The sequence below is a fragment of the Triturus cristatus genome, chromosome 4_2 (assembly GCF_964204655.1).
Source record: "Triturus cristatus chromosome 4_2, aTriCri1.1, whole genome shotgun sequence".
NCBI lineage: Eukaryota > Metazoa > Chordata > Amphibia > Caudata > Salamandridae > Triturus > Triturus cristatus.
In genome coordinates this window covers 413,927,669-413,940,372 of record NC_140586.1, presented here as the reverse complement: position 1 = coordinate 413,940,372, position 12,704 = coordinate 413,927,669, and the positions used below count along the sequence as shown (strand labels likewise).

Here is a 12,704-nt window from a genome sequence, read left to right as displayed (position 1 = left end):
AATGAGTCTATCATCTGACAGTACCTCTTCTATGAGGTTGTGTAAAACAAAAGGTACCGCTGAGATTCGAACTCAGGATCTCCTGTTTACTAGACAGGCACTTTAACCAACTAAGCCACAGTACCTACTCTGTTTCACGACTCACCACTGTACCTTCAGTCCTGGTGTCACTGTGAGGCCCTGCATATTTTTCTGTCTTGAAAGATTTGATATTTTTCAGCTGCTACCGAAAAGAAAATGGAGAAGAAAAATCTGATATTAAGATGGAAATATTACAAAGAGGGTCATGAAAAACTAATATCATTATACGTACGTATCTGTATTTATTTTCTAAAGTTTTACACTGATGGGCCAGGGGCTCAATGCATTCGTTAAACTAAACCAGATTACAATTATTTAAAGGTCACCAATGTACACAAGATCATTCCTGATGCCTACATTACGCATGTGCTCTTTCCTTCACCTCTCGTGACCTCTGGACATCCCACCAAGAAGCAGAGGAACCGCAACTAACGGAGAGAAAGTGTCACCTCAGTGAAGCGTCCATGTTCAAACAGTGCTTCACAAAGTGCACTTTGAGAGACCCAAGAAAACTTGGCAGAGGCGGGTATCACAGCAAGGAGGGCTGATAGCCCGCAGTGCCCTTTACATGGCTATAGCAATACTCGCCCTGGTCCTGGTCCAAACATCAGCCACCAGAGCTCAGTAAATTACCAGAATAAACAACAACCCTATATGGTGTTTTTATAGCCTTGTTTTTTAATGGATTTCTTTTCTACTTTATGGAAAAGGTGTTGCCCGTACGGAGATCGAACTCACAGCCTTGGTGTTACTAGCACCATGCTCTAACCAACTGACCTAACCGGCCAAAGCATAATGTGATTCTAAAGGAGTTCTATTGAAACTGAAGAGGCAGTGACTGTACACAGAGACATTGAATAGACAGACAGACAGGCCATTGCTGACCCATCATAGTTTCAGGCCAAGACATTGAAGCGCTCCAATAATCCTGCACCAATTCGCACACACCGGGGAGAATCACCAAAGAACACAGATAGTATTTAATGAGCTGCACTGAACGTGCTTCAATAACAAGAGCTGCACGACCATCACTCCCCAGAAAAGATGGATTGAAGGCAAGAATCATCCGCAGACCCTCCCATCTGCCACACTCATCCAGAAAGGTACTGGTCTCGGCTTGGTAGCACTCGCATGCTCAATGCTATGCAGGTTCATCTCACACCCGAGCTTAATCCATACCACACACTGTCACTCACTGGGCTCTCAATCCTTAACCCTTCACTTCCTGTACCTTTTTCTCTGTACTCCTTACCCAATCTCTCATACCTGCCCCTCCCTTCACTTTCATAGAACTGGACCCTTGCTGCACCTTCTTCTGTGATTCTCCAGAGAACACAGTTTATAACCTTCTAAAGAAGATTATGTGCTCAATATTGTCTGCGCCATCCCTTCATTAACTAACATCTTTTACCCATACTATAGACCACATTACAGCTTATTTATGAGTGAGTGCACATATTGAAAGTTGTAGTCGTGGCCGAGTGGTTAAGGCGATGGACTTGAAATCCATTGGGGTCTCCCCGCGCAGGTTCAAATCCTTCCGACTATGCTTTCCTTTTTATCATGTCATTAAATTTTGACGTGGAAACTAATTATGTGGTTCGTAAACATCTGCATAGCCGCATAATTGTATCTTTGCTACTCTTGTGATAAGTGTGCTGCACCTGTTGTTTGAAGCTTGCATGACTGCTTTCCATGTTGTGCTTTGATGGCAGTGCAGCTTAAAAACATCTTTTCACTTCACAAAACCAAACTGATACTGAAATGCGCATACTCTCATATAAGTGAATTGATTTATTTCTGCATTTGTTCATATCACTAACACCTGGCAGACATCAAAGCATGGCTGCATATTTATTGGTTAAATAAATATGGAAATATACCAGTTTCAGCTTTATTTTTCTCACAAAACCCATAATAAATATGGATGAATACAGATAAAGTTGACAAGAAATTAAATACGGATAAATACAGACGGAAATGTCAAAAAAATAAACACCATAAAACCGGGAGCCCTAAATATAATAGGACCAACTGGGTTTACAAAGAATGAGTCTATCATCTGACAGTACCTCTTCTATGAGGTTGTGTAAAACAAAAGGTACCGCTGAGATTCGAACTCAGGATCTCCTGTTTACTAGACAGGTGCTTTAACCAACCAAGCCACAGCACCTACTCTGTTTCACGACTCACCACTGTACCTTCAGTCCTGGTGTCACTGTGAGGCCCTGCATATTTTTCTGTCTTGAAAGATTTGATATTTTTCAGCTGCTACCGAAAAGAAAATGGAGAAGAAAAATCTGATATTAAGATGGAAATATTACAAAGAGGGTCATGAAAAACTAATATCATTATACGTACGTATCTGTATTTATTTTCTAAAGTTTTACACTGATGGGCCAGGGGCTCAATGCATTCATTAAACTAAACCACATTACAATTATTTAAAGGTCACCAATGTACACAAGATCATTCCTGATGCCTACATTACCCATGTGCTCTTTCCTTCACCTCTTGTGACCTCTGGACATCCCACCAAGAAGCAGAGGAACCGCAACTAACGGAGAGAAAGTGTCACCTCAGTGACGCGTCCATGTTCAAACAGTGCTTCACAAAGTGCACTTTGAGAGACCCAAGAAAACTTGGCAGAGGCGGGTATCACAGCAAGGAGGGCTGATAGCCCGCAGTGCCCTTTACATGGCTATAGCAATACTCGCCCTGGTCCTGGTCCAAACATCAGCCACCAGAGCTCAGTAAATTACCAGAATAAACAACAACCCTATATGGTGTTTTTATAGCCTTGTTTTTTAATGGATTTCTTTTCTACTTTATGGAAAAGGTGTTGCCCGTACGGAGATTGAACTCACAGCCTTGGTGTTACTAGCACCATGCTCTAACCAACTGACCTAACCTTCCAAAGCATAATGTGATTCTAAAGGAGTTCTATTGAAACTGAAGAGGAAGTGACTGTACACAGAGACATTGAATAGACAGACAGACAGGCCATTGCTGACCCATCATAGTTTCAGGCCAAGACATTGAAGCGCTCCAATAATCTTGCACAAATTCGCACACACCGGGGAGAATCACCAAAGAACACAGATAGTATTTAATGAGCTGCACTGAACGTGCTTCAATAACAAGAGCTGCACGACCATCACTCCCCAGAAAAGATGGATTGAAGGCAAGAATCATCCGCAGACCCTCCCATCTGCCACACTCATCCAGAAAGGTACTGGTCTCGGCTTGGTAGCACTCGCATGCTCAATGCTATGCAGGTTCATCTCACACCCGAGCTTAATCCATACCACACACTGTCACTCACTGGGCTCTCAATCCTTAACCCTTCACTTCCTGTACCTTTTTCTCTGTACTCCTTACCCAATCTCTCATACCTGCCCCTCCCTTCACTTTCATAGAACTGGACCCTTGCTGCACCTTCTTCTGTGATTCTCCAGAGAACACAGTTTATAACCTTCTAAAGAAGATTATGTGCTCAATATTGTCTGCGCCATCCCTTCATTAACTAACATCTTTTGCCCATACTATAGACCACATTATAGCTTATTTATGAGTGAGTGCACATCTTGAAAGTTGTAGTCGTGGCCGAGTGGTTAAGGCGATGGACTTGAAATCCATTGGGGTCTCCCCGCGCAGGTTCAAATCCTTCCGACTACGCTTTCCTTTTTATCATGTCATTAAATTTTGACGTGGAAACTAATTATGTGGTTCGTAAACATCTGCATATCCGCATAATTGTATCTTTGCTACTCTTGTGCTAAGTGTGCTGCACCTGTTGTTTGAAGCTTGCATGACTGCTTTCCATGTTGTGCTTTGATGGCAGTGCAGCTTAAAAACATCTTTTCACTTCACAAAACCAAACTGATACTGAAATGCGCATACTCTCATATAAGTGAATTGATTTATCTTCTGTATTTGTTCATATCACTAACACCTGGTAGACATTAAAGCATGGCTGCATATTTATTGGTTAAATAAATATGGAAATATACCAGTTTCAGCTTTATTTTTCTCACAAAACCCATAATAAATATGGATGAATACAGATAAAGTTGACAACAAATTAAATATGGATAAATACAGACGGAAAAGTCAAAAAAATAAACACCATAAAACCGGGAGCCCTAAATATAATAGGACCAACTGGGTTTACAAAGAATGAGTCTATTATCTAACAGTACCTCTTCTATGAGGTTGTGTAAAACAAAAGGTACTGCTGAGATTCGAACTCAGGATCTCCTGTTTACTAAACAGGTGCTTTAACCAACTAAGCCACAGCACCTACTCTGTTTCACGACTCACCACTGTACCTTCTGTCCTGGTGTCACTGTGAGGCCCTGCATATTTTTCTGTCTTGAAAGATTTGATATTTTTCAGCTGCCGCCGAAAAGAAAATGGTGAAGAAAAATCTGATATTAAGATGGAAATATTACAAAGAGGGTCATGAAAAACTAATATCATTATACGTACGTATCTGTATTTATTTTCTAAAGTTTTACACTGATGGGCCAGGTGCTCAATGCATTCGTTAAACTAAACCAGATTACAATTATTTAAAGGTCACCAATATACACAAGATCATTCCTGATGCCTACATTACCCATGTGCTCTTTCCTTCACCTCTCGTGACCTCTGGACATCCCACCAAGAAGCAGAGGAACCGCAACTCACGGAGAGAAAGTTCACCTCAGTGACACGTCCATGTTCAAACAGCGCTTCACAAAGTGCACTTTGAGAGACCCAAGAAAACTTGGCAGAGGCGGGTATCACAGCAAGGAGGGCTGATAGCCCGCAGTGCCCTTTACATGACTATAGCAATACTCAACCTGGTCCTGGTCTAAACATTAGCCACCAGAGCTCAGTAAATTACCAGAATAAACAAAAACCCTATATTGGGGTTTTTATAGCCTTGTTTTTTAATGCATGTCTTTTCTACTTTATGGAAAAGGTGCTGCCCGTACGGAGATCGAACTCACAGCCATGGTGTTATTGGCACCATGCTCTAACCAACTGACCTAACCGGCCAAAGCATAATATGATACTAAAGGAGTTCTATTGAAACTGAAGAGGCAGTGACTGTACACAGAGACATTGAGTAGACAGACAGACAGGCCATTGCTGACCCATCATAGTTTCAGGCCAAGACATTGAAGCGCTCCAATAATCCTGCACCAATTCGCAAACACCGGGGAGCATCACCAAAGAACACAGATAGTATTTAATGAGCTGCACTGAACGTGCTTCAATAACAAGAGCTGCACGACCATCACTCCCCAGAAAAGATGGATTGAAGGCAAGAATCATCCGCAGACCCTCCCATCTGCCACACTCATCCAGAAAGGTACTGGTCTCGGGCTTGGTAGCACTCGCATGCTCAATGCTATGCAGGTTCATCTCACACCCGAGCTTAATCCATACCACACACTGTCACTCACTGGGCTCTCAATCCTTAACCCTTCACTTCCTGTACCTTTTTCTCTGTACTCCTTACCCAATCTCTCATACCTGCCCCTCCCTTCACTTTCATAGAACTGGACCCTTGCTGCGCCTTCTTCTGTGATTCTCCAGAGATCACAGTTTATAACCTTATAAAGAAGATTATGTGCTCAATATTGTCTGCGCCTTCCCTTCATTAACCCTATTAGTGCCCATTGAAAATCCTTCAGTGCCAAGCCATTTTATGACTTTTTGTAATGCTTTGCTCTAACATGCTGTAGTTTCTGTAATTACCATTATAATGTTGGTAAACTATATATTTTTGGTTTCAGTACTTCTAGTACTATAAATTTATACCTAAAACATACATTTATAATACAGCCTGAAGTCACATGACACAATTCAAGATGGCCGACAGGTGACAGTGAAAATGATAAGTGTAAATGACCGCGTTGGTAGGGTAATAAAAAAAATGGTGTTTTCCAAATGCAGATACACATAAATATTTATTATTCTGTTAGCTCACCAGGTAAAACGGCAGGTTTTGAATTTATTTTATGTTTTTGTGTTTTTTAGGGCTATCTATCTTACTATGACATACATATAAGGCACATACATTTTTCATGTGTTTCTATTATTGTGCAGAATCTAAAGTTATAAGCCTAGTCAAATTGGTGCACAGTAGTAAAATTGATGTTTCAGAGATGTTGGTTAGTAAAGACATGAAAATTCATATTTTTCCTGCTTTGGACAGCACTTTACGTACTACAAAATGGCCGACATGCTGTTTCGTCTGTTGTTGTTTTTCATATAATGGTCTCAATTTTGTTATTGGACATGTGTTTAACATCTCAAAATGTATTTTCTGACTTTTATGCAAAGCAGTGATGCCTATTTTGTGAATAGGTGGCAGATGATTTTATGCATAGTCTCTTGAAGGTCACAGTCCTTGACCTTTGACCCCAAATGGTAGCTCCTGGAAGTGTGCAAAGGATGTATCTTTGTAACACTGATATTGTTTATGCAAAGTGATATATCATTTGAAAAGTCATTGTCTGATCTCAAGGTTCAACTAGTCAATTTTTTTAAGAGGTTAAAAAACCGTGACCTTTGACCCCTAAATACACATTTTCTTGTAACTTTTTTTAGTTTTTATTCTGTTACCCTTGGATCAATTTCAGCAAGTGTGGTATTATCGGACTTGTCAAGAAAATCAACAAAAAAATATTTGTTCAAATTGTTGGAGAGGTCATAGTATTTGACCTTTGACCTCTATTTGCACCTATTGTGAGTGTTTCAAGTTGTTTATTCCATTAATGCTAGATTATTTTTGGCAAGTATTGCAGTGTTTGAATTGTCATGATAAGGACATAAATTTGCTTAAATTGGTATGGGGGTCATGTGGTTTGACCTTTGACCTCTATTTTCACTGTTCTAAGTGTTTCATGGTCATTAATCCAATACACTTGGATCATTTGTTTCAAGCGAGTCATTATTGGAATTATCATGACAAGTACTAATTCCTATTTAGATACTGTGTAGCAGGAGGTTATGCTTTTTGACCTTTGACCTCTAATTATACTTGTTTAGGTGTTTGAAGGTTGTTATTGCACTACCCTTGGATCATTTGTTACTAGTGTTGCATTGCAGTTGTTTTGAAAAATGCTTCCATTTTCATTGGTTTAATTGGTGTTGGGGGCTCATGTCTGTAGACCGTTGACCTCTAATTCCACTATTCGAAGTCTTTCAAGGTCATTAATCCATTATGGATGGATCTTTCCTGCCCCTACGCCCCCTACACCTCTACTTACCTCTACTGTCATTGGTCTCCCTCTTGCAATCTCCGTAACGATGCCTGCAGCTGGTTTGTCAAAAGAAGAAACTCCACTGAGAAGCATTAGGTGCCTAACGCTGAAGTGGTGCCCTGCACTCTGCTCCCCTGTGCTGCTGGGGGTGTATGTTTGGTGCTGCTTTGTCCCCTTTCCCCATGCCACCCCCCAACGTTAGCCTCCTGAAACCGATATACTTACCTGTAAGTAGTGTGGCTCCAGGCACCCCAGTTTCCATTGAAACACACTGGGCCGAACTCCAACTTTGACCTCTGCACCCAGCTGCCCCTGTGTACTGGAGGTGCAGGTTTGGTACTCACCTGACCCTTTGCCCATGCTGACATTTGGCCTCAAAAACTTTAACTGTAAGTGTGGTACTTACCTGTTTAACCACAATATTGTTTTCCCCATAGGATAACACTGAACTGTTGTGAAAATATTATAATTGTCGACTTTTGAAAGTGAAAAGTATTTTTATTTAACACATCTGATTGTGAAGATCTAATTCTTAAAATAAAATACAAAGTATATGTTTCTAAATTGCTGTGGTGAGCCATGTGTCTATTATTGATCATTTTCGAGCAATAAATGTCCAACACTCCTCTGTGTTAGACCTAAGGCTCCTTGCCCACAGTACCACTAATAGAGCGTTTTGGGTTTTACATTGACCCATGTACACTTTTGGGGAACCCCTGGACCCTGTGCACGGTATTACCACCTAGTGGCAATATCATATACAGAGCCAACTTCCTACACTCTTTCACATAATTCACTATAAAAACTCTTCTCACTTTGCAGTCAGAGAAAGAAAAGTAAACATCAATGCTGCAGCAATTTGTCAGAAGACATAGCCAGATTTTTGACCTCTGTCTGTGAAGCACCTTCAAATGTGAAAAGTTAAACACAGAACTTAAAGCCATCTTTATTTTTTTCTAGGACTTTCAAAACCCACAAAAGGACACAATGTGTGATTGAGAATGACACCTTTTCAATGCGCCATTCACCTATGCCTAAAAACACCAATGAGCCCAGAGTCTTGTTCAATCATGCTCTGCTGCTTGAATGCAAGTGTAATGCTGCGGACCATTGTTAGTCTATGGCCAATTAAAAACAAGAAAGTAACAAGACAGCATGAAATAAGGAATGCCATGGGAGAATGGCAGTGTCACATGTAGTTATAGCCCTTTTTAATCATGTTCAAGTGCTTGTCAGCAAGGGCAAAGGTGGATACAATGGAGAGATTCGAAGCGATTAACTACTAGGAAATGGAAATAAGGCCATCATTACAGTAGAGGTTAACATTACAATCTAATCCAGTCACCAGTATTAAAAGTAGTATCAGCTATTCAAAACTAACAGTGAAAATATATTTAAATACCTATTTCGCTATAAGAAGAATTAGCCGAAGAAAAATAAGTCATGTCGGTAATATCAAATTTGTTCTAGGCTATCTTTTTCAGTTTGTGAAAAATATATATTGCTGCAATGCTTTTCTAAATTACCTCAAACAGTTATTACAAAATGTCCGACTCTTTCCACTGAAAGGTGCACTGTGTCTGCTTGTCCTTCTTCTCTGTCAGCATACTCTGCCATGAGCAGCCAAAAAGATACATTAGCCCCCTCGCTGACAGAAATTTCTCTGACAGGGATTTGGTTGTGCTGGAGAGTGGTTGGGTTTTTAGGAGCTTGTGAGAGAATTACTGATCTACAATTGTTTTGTTTTTTCAATGCTACAGATTTTTTTTGTGTGAATATATAGGGTGTGTTAGGTTTAATTTTTTAATTATTATTACTAAAAATTGGGCAGTGTGAAGGAGGGTTTGGATTGTTTATCCTGAAGAAACAGCCCTGTCTCTAGATGATGGACATCCAAATGGCTTGCAAGACCCTAAATCACTGTTAATCAGCCATGTCAACAAGACAATATATTATGACGACCTAGGCCTGCTGGAAAGTTTTTTGGCCTCAGTGTTTGATACAGACATGGACACTTCTGATAGAAAATCTTGACCAGCCCTCAAACAGCATGTAGTGAGGGCTGCAATTTACATACATACATTGCTAAGTTAGCATAACCACGTTAGATTCTAGAAAGCCATCTTGCCACTTTTGCTGCTTTTGCACAAGACACTGCAGTTACATGTTATTATTTGAAAACTGCTTGCTCGCCTTTTCTTTACATGAGAACTGTCTGTTGTTCACATCCCTAGCCGTGAGCTGCGACCTTGGTCTGAACATTGTGTAAAGAAACAGTCAGGGTCGCTAGACAATGCATGTTTTTGAGTTCAGGTTGATCGGCCCACTATTTAGCCATAACATGCACGCAGCTGTGAATACCTGAAAGTCGAGTGCTTTAAATATTGCAGGCTGCATGAAGAGCTTTCCCAGGAGAAGAGCACACCTGATCCTGTGATGTGATCCAACTAAGCTGATCTTTACGGTATGGGGTTCCCCATTTAAGCCAAGAGACCGTCTATTAGTCTAATAATACTAGTTTACTAGTGAAGGGAAGGTGGTTGTAATCCACTGTCATTTATATTATGATTTCTCCCTTTATTTTCTTGGTATTGTAACTATGCTGATGGTTTTGATTTTAATCGTTTGCCTGCTTATGTTAGCCAAAGTACTGCATCTTAGGACACGAGGTTTATAAAATAAACTCTTTAAACTTTACCGTGTCTCTGTTTACTCTTGTTGTGGACTGATATGAGAATAATAACGAACAGGTATTTCTGATTCCCACCATTCCTGAGAGTACTCTAAGTCGCTTGTTCTGGGTTGTCTATACATTGGGACCGCCGTGATAATACGGATAACGAATGGGACACTGATGCTGGTCGGATAAGGGTTTCTGGGGTCTGAGGTGAGTTTTTGGTACACCACAATTCACTGAGGTCCTGGTTTCCTGCGCATAGTTCTGCGCATGAGCAGAATCCCTGCAACAGACTGTTGCCCTGAGATTCACTACTTTAGTTGTTGGAATGAATTAATTGTTGCCCTGCGATCACCTGTTTTAGTTACTTGAATGAATTTACTGCTGTCGTGAGATTATCTGCATTATTCCTGAAATGAATTGATTTGCCATGACGTGAAATAGATAAAAGATCTTGTTTTACCAAACAGCTTGGTGTGGTGTCCTTCATTGTGTGTGCATTGCTGAGTCTGGGTGAGTGAGTGCTGCACAACCGCTATGATTGGAATATATGTTGTAACATTTCTATAAAAATATGTTAAAAAAATAACATTCTTGGCAAAGCCAGGAGTGACAAAACAGGAGCGAGTTTGCCTTGAACCAACTGTACAAAGTGGTGCTGTGGGTCTCCTGCCACCAAAAGCACCTCAGTGAGGGCATTGGCACAAGGCAAGCTGCCATAAACCTGCAAGCTGTCCCTAGGCTAAACATGTGTACTTGACGGTTGTTGAAGACCCGATCCACCTAGAGGGAAAAAAGAGAGAGAGTGTGCCTATAATCTGACCCTTTACTAAACATTGTTGGTACAGCCAGGAGAAACCAAAGGAGACGGAGGTTGCCTTGAACCAACTGTACAAAGTGGTGCGGTGGGTCTCCTGCCACCAAAAGCACCTCAGTGAGGGCATTGGCACAAGGCAAGCTGCCATAAACCTGCAAGCTGTCCCTAGGCTAAACATGTGTACTTGACGGTTGTTGAAGACCCGATCCACCTAGAGGGAAAAAAGAGAGAGAGTGCGCCTATAATCTGACCCTTTACTAAACATTGTTGGTACAGCCAGGAGAAACCAAAGGAGAAGGAGGTTGCCTTGAACCAACTGTACAAAGTGGTGCTGTGGGTCTCCTGCCACAAAAAGCACCTCAGTGAGGGCATTGGCACAAGGCAAGCTGCCATAAACCTGCAAGCTGTCCCTAGGCTAAACATGTGTACTTGACGGTTGTTGAAGACCCGATCCACCTAGAGGGAAAAAAGAGAGAGAGTGTGCCTATAATCTGACCCTTTACTAAACATTGTTGGTACAGCCAGGAGAAACCAAAGGAGACGGAGGTTGCCTTGAACCAACTGTACAAAGTGGTGCTGTGGGTCTCCTGCCACAAAAAGCACCTCAGTGAGGGCATTGGCACAAGGCAAGCTGCCATAAACCTGCAAGCTGTCCCTAGGCTAAACATGTGTACTTGACGGTTGTTGAAGACCTGATCCACCTAGAGGGAAAAAAGAGAGAGTGTGTGCCTACAATCTGTCCCTGTACTAAACATTCATGGCAGATCGAGGAGATAGAAAATGAAACGCAGGTTGCCTTGAACCAACTGTACAAAGTGGTGCTGAAGCTCTGCTGGCAGCAAAAACACCTCAGTGAGGGCATTAGCTCAGGGCAAGCTGCCATAAACCTACAAGCTGTCCCTAAGCTAAAAGTGTAGTTGAATATTGTTTTAGTTCCTAGTCCACCTAGGAGGGAAAACAAGAGTATGTCTATAACCTGCCCCTATGCTCCTCTTGTTGAAAGAGTAAAAACTAGATCCGGATTCCTAGAGCGTATACCAAGATGCTTCCCAGGAGGTCCACAGATTTGGTATACCTTCTAGTCACCGACTTACCTGAATGATGTTTTTTTGGCAGCATCCAACAGTCTTTCCAGCGTGACGTGATTGTTCATCTTCTTCACCTTCATCACAGACACCATCAAAGAGTTCTCATGAGTACGGTTTCCAATATGTGAAGAAAAAACATAATTTAATGATTAAATACTACTCGTCACACATCCCCAAATCACACCCATCCATTTATTTGATACTCACCCTCTTACTATGCAGAGTTGGATTTTAAGTAGCATTTTCAGAGGCAGAGCATCCCATCAAAAACTCTCATACAGAACACGGTTGGTATTAGTGAAACTATGTAGTGCTAAACCAAGGGCAATTAAATCACTTCCAAAAAGCCATTGGTCACCCTCTCTCACCCCCACATCAAACATGACTGACTTTCCACTGGTTTATATCCACCCACTTGTCAGTCAACACAGTATGCTTCTCTGTATCCTTTTCTGATAAGTTAGACTGCTATTTATTATGCAGAGTAGAGCAATTCTATTTACTCTGCACTGTTTGCAAGGTCATGCAAGGCTAAGCTAATTGTTTATCCAAGCTGAGATCAAAAGATAGTCACAGAACAGGACCCTGCCTTTTAGACTAACAACTCATCTGACCATCCCCCTGATCACAAGAAACAAAGAGCCCAATGCTTGCTCGAGGTTCACCAAACAAGCCATGTAGCAAGAGGCCTATGCACGATATCAGATATCCATGTTATGTTATGTTATCCCAGAAGGGTATCCTGGTGCTGAAGCAGGAAATATTTAGGCCAGAGTAGG

General features: G+C 41.3%; 4 non-coding genes across 4 annotated transcripts; 2 read left to right on the top strand and 2 right to left on the bottom strand.

The window, feature by feature from the left end:
• Window positions 1-51: 51 nt before the first annotated feature.
• Window positions 52-125, bottom strand: TRNAT-AGU (transfer RNA threonine (anticodon AGU)). Its single transcript has one exon. It is a non-coding gene; the product is annotated as a tRNA-Thr (tRNA).
• A 1,423-nt stretch (window positions 126-1,548) lies between these two features.
• On the top strand, window positions 1,549-1,630 carry TRNAS-UGA (transfer RNA serine (anticodon UGA)). The gene has a single exon. It is a non-coding gene; the product is annotated as a tRNA-Ser (tRNA).
• Window positions 1,631-3,677: 2,047 nt separating this feature from the next.
• Window positions 3,678-3,759, top strand: TRNAS-UGA (transfer RNA serine (anticodon UGA)). Its single transcript has one exon. It is a non-coding gene; the product is annotated as a tRNA-Ser (tRNA).
• A 551-nt stretch (window positions 3,760-4,310) lies between these two features.
• TRNAT-AGU (transfer RNA threonine (anticodon AGU)) lies at window positions 4,311-4,384 on the bottom strand. Its single transcript has one exon. It is a non-coding gene; the product is annotated as a tRNA-Thr (tRNA).
• Between the last annotated feature and the right edge of the window lie 8,320 nt (window positions 4,385-12,704).